The following is a 13995-nucleotide window of genomic DNA, read 5'->3' on the forward strand; positions in this document are numbered from 1 at the left end:
AGAAGCTAAGGAGATGGAGGGAAAAGAGAAATATATAGTATAACTCTCAGAGGTTTCCATAGTCTGAAAGGATTTTGGAATATGAGGATCTTAACCGCTCCTTGATCCAACAGGTATGGACACTGAATGCTGCAGTACGAGTTTATTAAGCTTAATTAGCATACACAAAATTGATACTTAACAATGGCAGTAGTTGTGACAGTGAACTTTGGCTCTTGCTCTCCAAAGTCACTGGGGCATGTCTTCTGGGTTATGTTCTGCTGACCGTGGTCTCATCTTCCTGTGTAGCCTCCTTCTGTGCTGTAAATGACTCTGTGACTCTACATGAGGTCAGCTTCAACATGATGTCAAGCCATCCAGTTCTACTTCTCCACCACCTCTCTCAAACTTCCAAAGGCGATACAGGAAATTAAGCCATTTGGCCCAAGGTGCCATGTTAACACTTTGACAGAACTATCTAATTCATCACAATCTCTCAATCTTTGCCCATAGCCCTACAGTTTTCCCTTCAAGTATTTATCCAATTCTCTTTTGCGAATCTGTTTCCATTACTCTATTGAGACAATGCATTCCAGATTACATCTCACTGCGTTAAAAAAGTTTTGGCGTCACTTCTGACTTTTTTGCCAATGAACTTAACTCTGTGTTCTCTGGATATGGACCCTTCTTCCAATGGAAACAATTTCTCCTTACTTACTCTATCAAAGCCGTTTATGACTTTGAACATCTCTATCAAATCTCCTCTTAACCTTCTCTGTTCCGAGGAGAACAAGTCCAACTGATCCAGTCCTCTGTCCCTTGTACCATTCTAGTAAATTTCTTCAGTTTAATCCTATCTGCGCTTCTGTGTCTTATTTGAAATTGTTTGCTCTTTTTGATGAATGCGGGTCTTATGGTTTAGAAATAACTTTTTTTTTGGTTATTGCACTGTGGTCTCATTGGTAGATTAATCCTAAATTAGAATATCTTTCTTTGTTTGATTGATCAACTTAATATATATGCAAGTTAATGGGAGCACTTATTTAAACTTTGTGTGTCCTGTGAGGCTCCATGTATACTTGGTATACACCCAAGTGATCCATGAAGAGGGAAAACTTGGACAAGCTGCAGTAGACCCATCAAAAGTCTAGTCACTGTATTGTTACCTCTTCTACAATGCAATTGTTGGCTTGTGGCAAGTTTGCCACATAATAAAAATTGAAACTTTCAGATTCAAACTTGAATGTCTTAAGTATTTGGTTATCTCGGAGAACTGCTGGTGGCAAAATCCTAATACTATAGGAATGCATTGTTAACCCACGTTCCTGCTGTACCATGCAGATTGTGCTAGAATGTCAAGTGCATCATTGAAAATAAATGAAATAATGCCCAGTGGGTATTTGAAAGGGTCAGCTCTCTATAAGGTACATGGGGCTAGTGTAATGTCATAATGAACCCTGTTAATCTGATCTGGTACTGTTACGTTGCATTTCATGAAGCATTTATATTAGCTTTTGTACAAAATGCACACTCCAGGCTTACAATTTACCAACATCAATATTGGTATGGTGAAGGCAAGTAGCTTCATTTTAAATTTAGAATTAAGTAATACATAGTAGGAGTCTAAAGTAAATAAAGATTTTGCTTGGATATTTGAAATTCGATATTATTTATATCACTTATTGGACCTTTCCCCCCTTAAATAGCATTCCTAAGACAAGGTGTTTTACACAGTTTACAGTTGACTGTGGAGACTTCAAAGTAAGGCTAGCTTACTGAGAGACACTTGCAAGTAGAAAAACAAAGTTTTATAATGTACAATTGTCAATCTAGATAACAAGCAGGCCAACAACTTCGAAAAAGAACTTGGCAGTCCCAAAGAACTGGCATCTCAAAAACAGGCCTGAAGTTATGACAATGCGGAAACAAGTAGTTCGAAAGTTCAGTTTAATCCAAGCTGTCATAATTTGAGTTGCACATACACACACCATTTTGTTATATGTGCCAAGTGAGAGAAAGTGGGCTTGGATGCAAGTAAAAGCAAAAAGATAAAAGCAAAAAACTGAGGATGCTGGAAATCCAAAACAAAAACAAAAATACCTGGAAAAACTCAGCGGGTGATGGGCCGGACACGGTTGAGGGCCTTGTCAACCACCGTGGGTGGAAAACCTCGGTCAAGGAAGAAAGTGGCATCATCAGAACAGATGTGGTGGAGGCGAAGAAACTGAGAGAATGGGATGGACTCCTTACAGGAAGCAGGGCACATGTGAGGAGCTGTAGTCAAGGTAGCTGTGGGAGTCGGTAGGCTTGTAATGAATATTGGTGGACAGTCTATCACCAGAAATTGATCCCCCTTTTTTTCCAAATATTTATATAGATTTTTCTTTTCCCACCTATTTCCATTATTTTTAAATGTATTTCCATCCATTGTTTTATCTCTGCCTTTTAGCCTATTTCGATCCCTTCTCCCCACCCCACCCCCACTAGGGCTATCTGTACCTTTATTATCACATTCCTTAGATAACATCACCAGCTTCAACACTTCTTTGTCTTTTTGTCTATGACATCTTTTGGTTATCTCCACCTATCACTGGCCCTCTATCCAGCTCTAACTGTCCCACCCCACCTTATATTTCACCTCTTTTCTATTTTTCCTTAGTTCTGCTGAAGAGTCATACGGACTCGAAACGTTAACTGTGTTCCTCTCCGCAGATGCTGTCAGACCTGCTGAGTTTTTCCAGGTATTTTTGTTTTTGTTTTGGATGCAAGTAATATTTGTAACAGTGAAAGATTTAGAAATTTCTGAAAGGGAAATAGGAATGCTGAAGGCACACTTATTTCCTAGAAAAGCTGGATCCATTTCCCCTTAGAAAATTTTGAATTCTTTTAGATACATTTTGGCATCTACCAGAATTCTGCCTTAATATAACGTACAGGGTGTATTACCTTCCTTTAGTAATTGAACCCAAATACAAGAAGTTGATTTACAAACTGAAATCTTTCACAATGCACATCTATGATAAAAGTAAGCTTAAGATGTTCAAGGCACACACCAGTATGAGTGTCAGCTTGGTTTAATTTAGTTGATGGGACTTACATTTGCATCAGAGCATGTAGGTACAAGCCCTCTTCAGGACTTCAGTGCATAAACTAAATTGGAACTTGGGCACAGTAATGTAAGCACTTCGCTGTCAGAGATGCAATCTTTCAGATGTGATGTTTTAAAGCCATGCCCCATCTGCAGGACACTGTCGGAAGAACAGAGTTCTTTTGGTGTTTCGACCAATTTTCCTCTTTCAACCAACACTATCAAAAATATTAATTGTCTTTCACTGTAGAGCTCTTGTTGGGATTTTGCGACATGCGTTAAGGTTATAATGAAAATCTAACACTGGCACTCCACTCAGCATTAGGCTTTCATCTTTAAACTACAGTATAACCTCAAATACTAATCTGACTTAAATCCAGCATTTATTGTTCATCCATAGTTTTCCTGAGAAGATGGTGATGGGACTTCTTGATCCACTGTAGTCCACTTGGAGATGGTACTCCCACCAGAGCTGTTCGGTGGGGATGCCAGGGTTTTGATGATAAAGAAATTCATACCAGCCAGAGACAACCATCTGGAAAACTCAATTCTAGTAGGTGAAGGGCTAGCCAGTGTTTTCTTCAGGTGATTTATTTTTGGGTGCAACCATCTTATACAGAAAGAAATACAGAAAAGTGAACATAAAAGCTGCACAGAGCTGAAAGCAGGATGTTGACAGGAACTCAGTCTATGCCGTACCATAATTCTCAATACTGTCAAGGCTCTTCTCAGATCCTCAGGTAAATGTAGTTCAACCTTTGACAAATCCTGGATCCAATTACTTGTTTTGTCATTCCTACAATGTCATCACTTCTTACTTAATGCCAGGAGTTACGGACACCTTGCTCTGTGCTGTGCTTGTGTATAGCATGAAACACACGCCAAATACTCAATCCCATTTTTCCATTCCTGGCCTCGGTTTACAGTCTGTGAAAGTTAGAGAGCTACTATTATTATGTCTGGCACATCTTACATCTGGCAGGATCCTCCTGTTCAGATACTAAATGAAGTAAATTAAACCGAGGGTCTATGCAGCCTAATTTTATTTGAGTATTGCTGAAAAAAGAGACATGTCTAAGCTTTTCGTCTTGCACTCATCAGGACATTCGGAAGAATACCAATATAAGGGGGAAAACGACAATTTATACTGTATGTGAAGGGACTGCTGATTGGTTGGCAAGTGTGTTGCCATGGAGAATGCACCACTGATGGTGACTGACAGTTAACTGCCAAGCATTGTTTGAAATTTAAACCAGGCAGCTTGACCCTGATTGGCCAGGCAGCTTGACCCAAGCAAACTAGAGACATTACTCTGCCTCTTTGTCTAAGTGATTCATATAGATTGTAAATAGCTGAGGCCCAGCACCGATTCCTGCATTAGTCACAGCCTGTCAACTTGCCATTTATTCCTACACTCTGCTTCCTGTCCATTAATCAATCCTCTATCCATGCTAATAAATCACCACCAACTCCATGAGCCCTTATCTTCGTGTATTAATCTTTTGCGAGACATCTTATCAAATGCCTTTTGGAAATCCAGTGTACAACATCTACTGGTTTCCCTTTATCTACCTACTAGTTACACCCTCAAAAAACTAATAAGCTTGGCAAACATGATTTCTCTTTTGTAAAACCATGTTGACTTGTTCTAATCAGACTATGTTTTCCTAAGTGCATTGTTAAGACTTCCTTAATAATAAATTCCAGCATTTTTCCAATGACTGATGTCAGGCTAACTGACCTGTAGGTCCCCATTTTCTCTCCGTTCCTTCTTGAACAGCAGTGTTGCAATGGTCCAAACTGCTTGGACCATCCCAGAATCTAGGGAGCTATTGAAAATGATAGCTAGTGCATCCATTGTCTCTGCAGTTATCTCTTTTGGAACCCTAGGATGTAGGCCGTCCCGTGGATTTGTCAGATTTTAGTCCCTTAAGTTTTTCTTGTACTTTTTCTCTGCTGATTTTAGTTACTTTAATTTCTTCACTTTTATTAGCCCCTAGGTTACCCTTCATTTCTGGTATGTAACTTGTGTCTTGTGAAGATGGACACAAAATATTTATTCAATATTTCTGCTATTTCATGTTAATTAATCCTGTCTCTGCTTCTGAGGAACCAACGTTTACTTTAGCTTCTCTTTTTTTATTTGCTTGTAAAAACTCTGATAAACTGTTTTTATATTCCTGGCTAGTTTACTTCTCATATTCTATCTTGCCCTTTTTATCAACATTTTAGTGACTCTCTGCTACTTTCTAAAACAATCGCAATCCTCAGATTTACTACTATTCTTTGCAACATTATAAGCCTCTTCTATTTTCTAATATCCTTAACCTCTTTAGTAAGCCACAGACAGAACTTTCTCTGAGGTTTTGTTTTTCAATAGAGTGTATTTTTGTTGAACATTTTGAATTGTTTCTTTAAATGTTTCCAACTGTTTATTTACCCCCATACCGTTAGTCTATTTACTCAATCAACCTTGGCATGTCTCCCCTCATATCTACGTAATTGGCTTTGTTTAAGTTTAAGATTCTTGTTTGTGATTGGAACATCTTGTTTTCAACCTAATGTGGAATTAAATCGTATTATGATCACTATTTCCCACTGCATCTTTTACTATATTACCAATTAACTCTGCCTCACTGCACAATGCTAGATCTAAAATAGCTTTATTCCAAGTTGGTTCCACAACATAGTGCTCCAGAAAACTGTCAAGAAAGCAGTCTACAAATTCATCTTCCAGACCACCTTTGCCAATTTAATTAGCCCAGTCTGTATGAAGATTAAAGATCCCACATAGGTTTAGATTTAGCAAGGCAAAGGTAGTTATCCAGTGTTACCAAACCCAGACCCCTGGCCTACATTAATGTCAGACCCTATATCCCATGGCTAGTGTTCCTCAGCCCACCTCTAAAATGCTGACAGGTTCAGGTGCCTCTTCTCCCAGATACCCTTTCCTGAATGCTCCAAGATTCTACATTCCCTCAAATACTCATAGCAAAAGAAAAAAGGATGGTGAACCTGCCTCATCTTCAAAATGGATTTTACATGCTGATTTATTTTCTCCAATTCCCTTTTGCAGTTGAATCCGCCTTTGCATTAGTCATCAAGGGGGTACTTGAAATACTGATTCCCAACACACTCACTTTTACACACAGCGGTAAACCAAAAGCAAACAATTAATTCCTTAATGCCAAAATAAACCAAGCTGCATCTTATTGACCCTGCAAGTCTACAATGGGCGCTTTGCTAGATGCATATGTCAGGGACCAATGGTAAAAATAACATGCAATTACTGGTATCCGGGTCCTTGCACCACTTTAAAATATACTTACAGGCTATTAAGCCACATCTGTGTGTATACCTTTATGCTTGACCTTTACCTGTTGTTTACTCTACCCACCCCCCGCTTAGCTTTTTTTCAGTCTGACAAAGGAGGCTTTCGTGTCTGCCAATGGCACTTCTACATGGGGTCAATTATCCTCTTTTTTTCAGATTTGGATAGATGAGTACTGTATTGCCAGCACTTCCCCTTTTTTTCCAAGACAGCTTTCTGGAACACAATTGTGCTTCAGTGTCCGCAATTAACCCTGGAACAATGGTTACAATAACACCAACTGATTTCCGGGCCGGGGTGGGGGGGCGGGGGGGGGCACACTTCACATATTTGTTCATTCACATCTTTTCTCCAAAGAACACAGACAAATGTCCTGTTTTAAAATAATCATCAATATTGCTCTTTATTTGGCTATCTGGAGCTATGCAACAATGGTCCAATGAGAGCCACCCCATCTGATTTTCCCCCCTTTCAATAACTGTGCAGCTCAGGTCAAAAATAAAGTGGAGTTGAGAATTATCTTTGCCCTCCCAATCTGTGGTGTTCCAAACCTTGGAAGCACCACACCACTAAACTGATTAGATTTTTAGTGGAACTCAATTTTTTTAAAATGCTTTGGCGTGCTTCCAAATCCAACGGAGGTTTGAGTTTGACTCTGTTTCTATAATTTGTTCCTTAAAACGATTCTTGAATTTTGCACAAGATTATCACAAATCCTACTGCAAACAGAATGCATGAAATTCTTTAAGATAGGCAGCCCACAGATCACTTGTCTTACAGACCAGTTGCTCAGTCATGGGAAATATTGTCCCTCACAACATTCTCCTTATCAGTGGTAACTGTCTATCAATAACTTTCAAAACCTGAGATTTAAATTAATTCAAAGCCCGATTAAATCATCAGTTTTCTATAAATCTCCTGTCCATGTCAGCAAGCTCACCAAGGGAGTTAAAGAAGCTGATCGAATTTAATTTCAGGCTTATAATTAGGAACTTTGGTATCATGAATACCAATTATGACAGTCGAGTAAAACAGTCACTCTGTAAATTGTTCACAGAACAAAAACATTTAAATGAAAATGCAAAAGTTAAAGTTCGATGATTTAGCCATTATTGTTGTTTAGAGTTAAGAAAGACAGAAACAACAGTAGGCCATTCAACCCCTTGACTGTGTTCTGCAATCCAATTAGATCATGTCTGGTCTCTACCTAAGCTGCATAACCCCAATATTCCTACCCCACTGACAAAACTCTCTGTTCTGAAAGCTTCAATTGATCCAAAATCCACACCCTTTTGGGGGCACAAATTTCCAAATTTATACCACCCTTTCTATGATAGAAACATACACTGGTCTATCTTCAGCCAGGTATTCTTGGCCTGGAAGTGGCTCCTAGGGAGCATTAACAACTGGCATCAGTGCCTTGGCAAGAAAAATCAGGCAAGATTTGCACTCCTGATCATAATTCAGCAAAACTCAGTGTGTGTGCATTGAAATTTAGCAAGGACAGAAGTGGGCTAAGTTGTGATGCCGCTACATGGAATAGCCTGTTGAAGGCTCACATAATGAATATTGGTCAGTTGAACAGCTGAACCATATCCCAATAAAAGGAAAAGGCAGAGGGATAAAATTGGCAAGAGAAAGATGCGGTGTCACAAATTTGAAACTCTAATACAGGCCACAAAACAGGCTGTTCTGATTTCTGATTCTAACAATTAGTATCAACATAATATCAATTTAACTTTACAAGGCCCCAAATTTCTCTCTATTATCTTCTCCTGCTAAATCTATTTTTACCTCCTTAATCCGTATACACCTAAATTTACTTTCCTTTCAAATTGCATAATTTACTCTCTTGCTTTTCCCCTTCCTCACCATATAACCTGAAAGCCTCCCTAATGGTTCCAGTTAGCTCACCTGTGTAAGTTATCCCATTTGCACTGTTCATTTCTACTCCAGAACTAGTCCCAATGCTTCGCAATGTGAACCCTTCCCTCCTACACTATGGCTATAGCCACAGATTTACTTTCCTAATTTGGCTGATCCTGGATTAACTTGCAAGGGACACTGATGGCAATTTGGAGATGATTTCTTTTGAGATCACCATTTTCCTAGGATTGTTTATTCTTCTCTATGTCACAGGGTCCAACATAAATGGCCCAGTTCTCTCTCCATATATCCCTTGGCTCAGCGATAGCACTCTCTTTGCTGAGTCAGAAGGTGGTGTTTTCATATGTCATTCCAGGACTTGACGCAATCTCGGGTGACATTTCAGTGCAATAGGAAATGTTGCATCTTGGGGGAAATGTTAAGTTGAGGTCACAACTGCCCCTTCAGGTGGGTTAAAGGATCTCATGGTGCTATTCAAATACACTTTCATGTTTTGAAAAACTTTGAAAAGCTAAAGAATGAAAGAGTATTTCCACTAGTAGACAAATGAATAATGAATGTCTACAAATGCTGGATTGTCAACAGTAATGTAGGACAAAACTAGAACTAAAATCACAGTGTTATCAGAACTTAGAGGAGGCTAAACTCAAGCCCCATGGAGCTGGATGCAGTGCTGCAAAAGGGTCAGTAACCTTACATGGATGTTGAAGGTCAGTGGATGCATCTTCAAATGCCATATGCCACCAATTGCACCACCAGCCTCACACACTGCTCAATGTCCCACACCCTCATCAGTTACCAACCAAAATCTCTATTAATCAAGAATCATACTTGACATTCATAAGTGCCACCTAATCCTCACACACTTAGCACTGCTACAAACCTCATATGTGTATTTCTCAGTCTGCACACACACCATAAGCTATTTAACCATAACATCCACATCATTCAAACAGATTGCATCACACTCACTAAACACTTTCCTTTCTCATGCAGGCCAAGGTGGTGCACAACCTGAAGGCAGTAGCACCTAACTGGCAGCTTACAGGGGTGGCTGCATATCCTAACTCCCACGGAAGAGACAGTGTTTGCCATCTTTGGAGCGGCCATTGCAGAGACCGTAGCCAGCGACGGGGCCGAAATCAGCAAAGGTGCAAGATTCTCTTATCTAATTCTCCTTCTCACATCCAACTTCTGTCTCATTCCACATCTCTTCTGATGTACATGGTGTGAGCATGTACATCTTACTTTGTCCCCACTTTCCTAACCCCAACCCTGCCCTTGTGCCTTTCTCCTTTTAGTTACTGACGACTTCAATCGACCCAAGCAGTGGTAGAACAGCAACAGGAGGAAGATCAAGAAGACAGTGATGATGAAGAAACACCGTCACTCAATCTCATACTCATAGCTACCAGCTCAAATGGTCACAATCCACTTACTTTAGAGGACAGCTTAGAGACAGGATAAACATGTTGTTGAGACACCGGGAACAAGTGGTCTGCAGTGGACAAGGAAGTGCATGTGCCAGCTCCATGGAGGATGAGGTCCCCATGGGTTCTGCTGCAGAGGACTCAGATGAGCTTTTCGAGGAGAAAGGCAAAGAAAATGACAAAGAAGTATGAATAACAAAATGTTTGGTGCATTGGCAAACCTGCCAGAAAACCCACATACAATGTCAAGGACCATGGAGGAGTCTGGCAGCAGCTTGCACCTGCACAGAGTTTGGAGCCCATCTTTTCTAGCAAAGCAGTGGTGGCCAGCTCTTTTAGTATACAGTGGAACTAATATAATGCAGCATGGGCTATGTAAGGTGACCAAAGTCTTAGCTTTCAGTACAACACAAGCAGAAGCCATCCAATATCTGAGTGCTGCAGTGGAAGCTTGAACTTCCATTATACAAGGTAAGCTTGCTGCCATGTAAGCTCATACTACTGTTATGGCTGCAGATGCCAGTATTCAAAGGGGTTTTCAGGGTATCACAATAGTCCAGCAATTTGGCCTCCAGAAAGTTGCTAGAATTGCTGAGACAATGACCTAGGGAAGTGTCAGTAGCTCCGTGAAGTGCGACCCTGCTGTCCTCTCTCAGAATAATAGCATTTGTTCTCCCACCACTGCCATTCCACCACTGCCCTTGCTGTTGCCTTTCAGTCAGCCAGCTCAGACTTCTTTCACCCAAGCCAAGAAGTGGCATTCTATTAGGCCTTCTAACCCAGTGCAGCTCAAGGTTGTCCTCCAAAGCCATCTGCAGTCCCCTACCCCATTGAAAGTCAGCTGCCGTCCACCAGCCAGGATATAGTCACTGGAGAGCACTAGGTCATGGAAAAGACACATGGAAGACAGCCACAAGGGAATGCACAATGGTGAGAATTGCTCCCTGAACATGCTGAGTGGATACAGCCTCCTTTTGAAAGCCCCTCTCCACCTCAGCCTGAGAGTCCTTTTCTCCCTCCTCCTCACTCTTCTAGCAACTTGCCCTGGCTTCATACCCCTGGCTCATTCTCCCAGTTTGGTTGCTCTCCAAGGGAAATGCCTACTACTGGACCCATGTCTGGAAACAATTGGTTTGTGCTGTTAACCTGAAGTCAGGCCCAATTCCTTCTGCACCTGCCACACCACTCCCTGTACGCTTTCTTAACTTTAAAAAAGCTCCAGAGAACACCAAAAATTTATACAATCACAGCAACAGTCGGCAAAAATCAATAATCAATTAACTGAACCTGAAAGTAGCTGATACTGTAATCCTTTTAATTAGAGCTGGTGGGGAGTCCGTCCTGCTTCTGAACTCAGGTTCAGCCAATGATTAAGAGAGGATAACGGCTGAAGCATGAACTCCAAAATGGCACTGGCATGACTGATGTCATGATCTGCCTACCCTACTTACTTCCAGCAGACCCACACTGTCGGGCACTAACGCCCTCAGCAGTATGACGTCTTCTGCAACTCACACCAGAAGTACACGCATCAAAAAGAAAGCATTACCTATTCAAATTTTGAGCTGGGAATACTTTAGCCACAAGTGGCTGTTGAAAAGACGAGACTATCAGAAGTCCCGGAACAAAAAGAGCCATCTCTTACTACCTACCCACGTTCTAGTATATGTGTGCTTTGTCCAGCAGACAGCTAGCACATACTGTCTGCTCACAGCTAGATGACATTGACCATAAATAAATGAGGAAAACATCTGGGGGAAAGAACAATTACAATAAACAATGAGTGCCTGCAACTAGAACCAAAAATGTTTTCAAAAGTGTGAACCCTTCCAATGGAATCATTTGAGATTTCCCTTCCACCAACTTTCTGGTCAGCTCTCACTCTTGAGCTAAGGATTGATAAGGAATGACTAATCTTCATTACTTACCCAAACAAAACAAACTCCAAGTCACCTCTTTGATTGACATGCCTTCTAAACATGATATCTCAAACCAGCTTTCCATATGCTCAGTTGTCATTGCCTTCCAGGAAGAAAACCTCACCTCTGCTTATATATACACTGTTACTTAATGATACACAACTATCTTTATATTGCTGACTAATTCCATAAAGATCAATCCAGAATAAAAATAATTAATTAGGGGAGGGACAACTTCAGTGGGATGAGAAAATGATCTGGCCCAGGTTAACTGGAATTAAAGATGGCGGGTTAATATGTAACCAAACAATGGTCTGCCTCTAAAGAGCACATAGTTCAGGTACAATCAAAGGCATATAAATATAAAAGGCTGGTAAAAGGAGGAAAGGAGCCAATTTGGGACCTAAAAGGATATTTAAGCATGGAGGAGAAGGACATGGTTGAGGTACTAAATGAGTACTTTGCATGTGTCTTCACCAAGATGGAAGATCTGTCCAAGTCAAAGTGAAAGAGGAGATATTTAAGAAACTTGTTGGGCTAAAAATAGGCTAAAGGTATTAGATAAAATGGCTGTTGATATATCACCAGGAACTGATGAGATGCATTCAAGGATAAAGGGAAATAAGGGAGGAAATTGTGTAGGTCTGGGCCATAGTCTTCCAATTCTCTATGAATCACCAAGGAGCCTTGGTGAGCTGCTGCAGTGCATCTTGTAGATGGTACACAGTGCTGTGTCGGTGGTGGAGGGAGTGTATCCATGCTGCTACTGTCCCATGCCTCTAACTTTGCTGTCAAGTCTGTTATGTAACACCTTATTAAATGTCTTTTGTAAGTCCTTGTGCACCAAATCGACCGCATTTCCCTCATCAACCCTCTCTCTCTCCGTATCAAAATACATGGCCTACAGCAATTCAAGGTGGCGGTGTCGAGGGAAATTAGGAATGGGTAATAAGTGTTGGCCTAGCCAGCAATGCTCACATCACGTGAAAGAATGAATAAAGCTAAACAAAATTGGCTGAAATAAAGTGTTTTGGTGAACGGTTGTTTCTCAGACTAGAGGAAGGGTTATAGTGGGGCTCCCCAGGGGTCGGTGTTAGGATCTCTGCTTTTCTTGATACATATTAACAACTTAAACTTAGGTGTGCAGGGCACCATTTCAAACTTTGAGGATGACACAAAACTTGGGAAGTATTATGAACCATGAGGAGGATAGTGATAAACTACAAGAGAACATAAACAGAATAGTGGAATGGGTTGAAATGTGGCAAATGAAATTTACTGCAGAGAAGTGTAAAGTGATTAAATTTGATAGAAAGAGGAGAGACAATATAAATTCAAGAGTATAATTCTAAAGGGCATGCAGAGCAGGGAGGCCTATGGGTATAAGTGCACAAATCACTTAACGTGGCAGGGCAGGTTCAGAAAACAGTTAATAAAGCATGGAATCCTGGGATTTATAAATAGGGGCAAAGAGTATTAAAAAAAGGGGAAGTTATCATCAACCTCAAAATATTGTTTCGGCATCAGCTGGAGTAGTGTCCAATTCTGGCCCTTTAGGAAGCATACGGAGGCCTTAGAGAGTGCAGAAAAGATTCATGAGAACAGTCCCAGGGATGAGGAGTTACGTGGATAGGTTGGAGAAGCTTGGGTTGTTCTCCTTAGAGAAGTAAAAATTAAGCAGAGATTGATAGAGTTGTTCAAAGTCATTTAAGGACAACGACTGGATCACGTAGATAAGGAGAAACCGTTCCCACTGGCAGAAGGATCCAGAACCAGAGGACACTCATTTAAGGTGATTGGCAAAAGGAGCAATGGTGACATGAGGCAAAACTTTTTTTTACACAGCTAGTGGTTCACATCTGGAATGCACTGCTTGAGTGTGAAGGAGACAGATTCAATCGAGGCTTTCAAAAGAAAACTGGATAATTACCTAAAGAAAAAAAAAATTGCAGGACCACAGGGAAAAGGTGAGGTGAGGAACTCTTGCAGGCAACTAGCGTGGACATGACAGAGAATGGCTTCCTACTGTGCTGAAATCATTGTGATTCCGTGCTATTTTTTTTGCAGTTGCGAATTTGAGAGTGCCTTGAAACCTTGCATGTATCACAACTCGTCTGGATAAACAAAATATATGTGATTGCTATGTGCCTCCATATATACCTTCCACTTACACAAGCATGTAAATGCCCAGGTGTAAATGAAAGCCTTTATATTAAGAAGAACACTTTATTACCTGGTACACTTTTTGAGAAAGTGGTTGGTTAGCAGAATCTTTTCCATAAGTAATGTGTATAAATGAGAATCTTGTGTAAATTATGCAGTCAGTAACAATAACAAATCTAAGTTGGTTCACATTGGATG

At 40.6% G+C, this 13995-nt stretch overlaps 1 protein-coding gene across 2 annotated transcripts in view; it reads right to left on the reverse strand.

Annotated features, from left to right (window-relative positions):
* Positions 1–13995, reverse strand: part of LOC144683821 (succinate--CoA ligase [ADP-forming] subunit beta, mitochondrial-like) — a 114247-nt gene that overhangs the window by 16960 nt on the left and 83292 nt on the right. The window lies entirely within an intron of this gene.

The sequence above is a fragment of the Cetorhinus maximus genome, chromosome 8 (assembly GCF_964194155.1).
Source record: "Cetorhinus maximus chromosome 8, sCetMax3.hap1.1, whole genome shotgun sequence".
Lineage (NCBI taxonomy): Eukaryota > Metazoa > Chordata > Chondrichthyes > Lamniformes > Cetorhinidae > Cetorhinus > Cetorhinus maximus.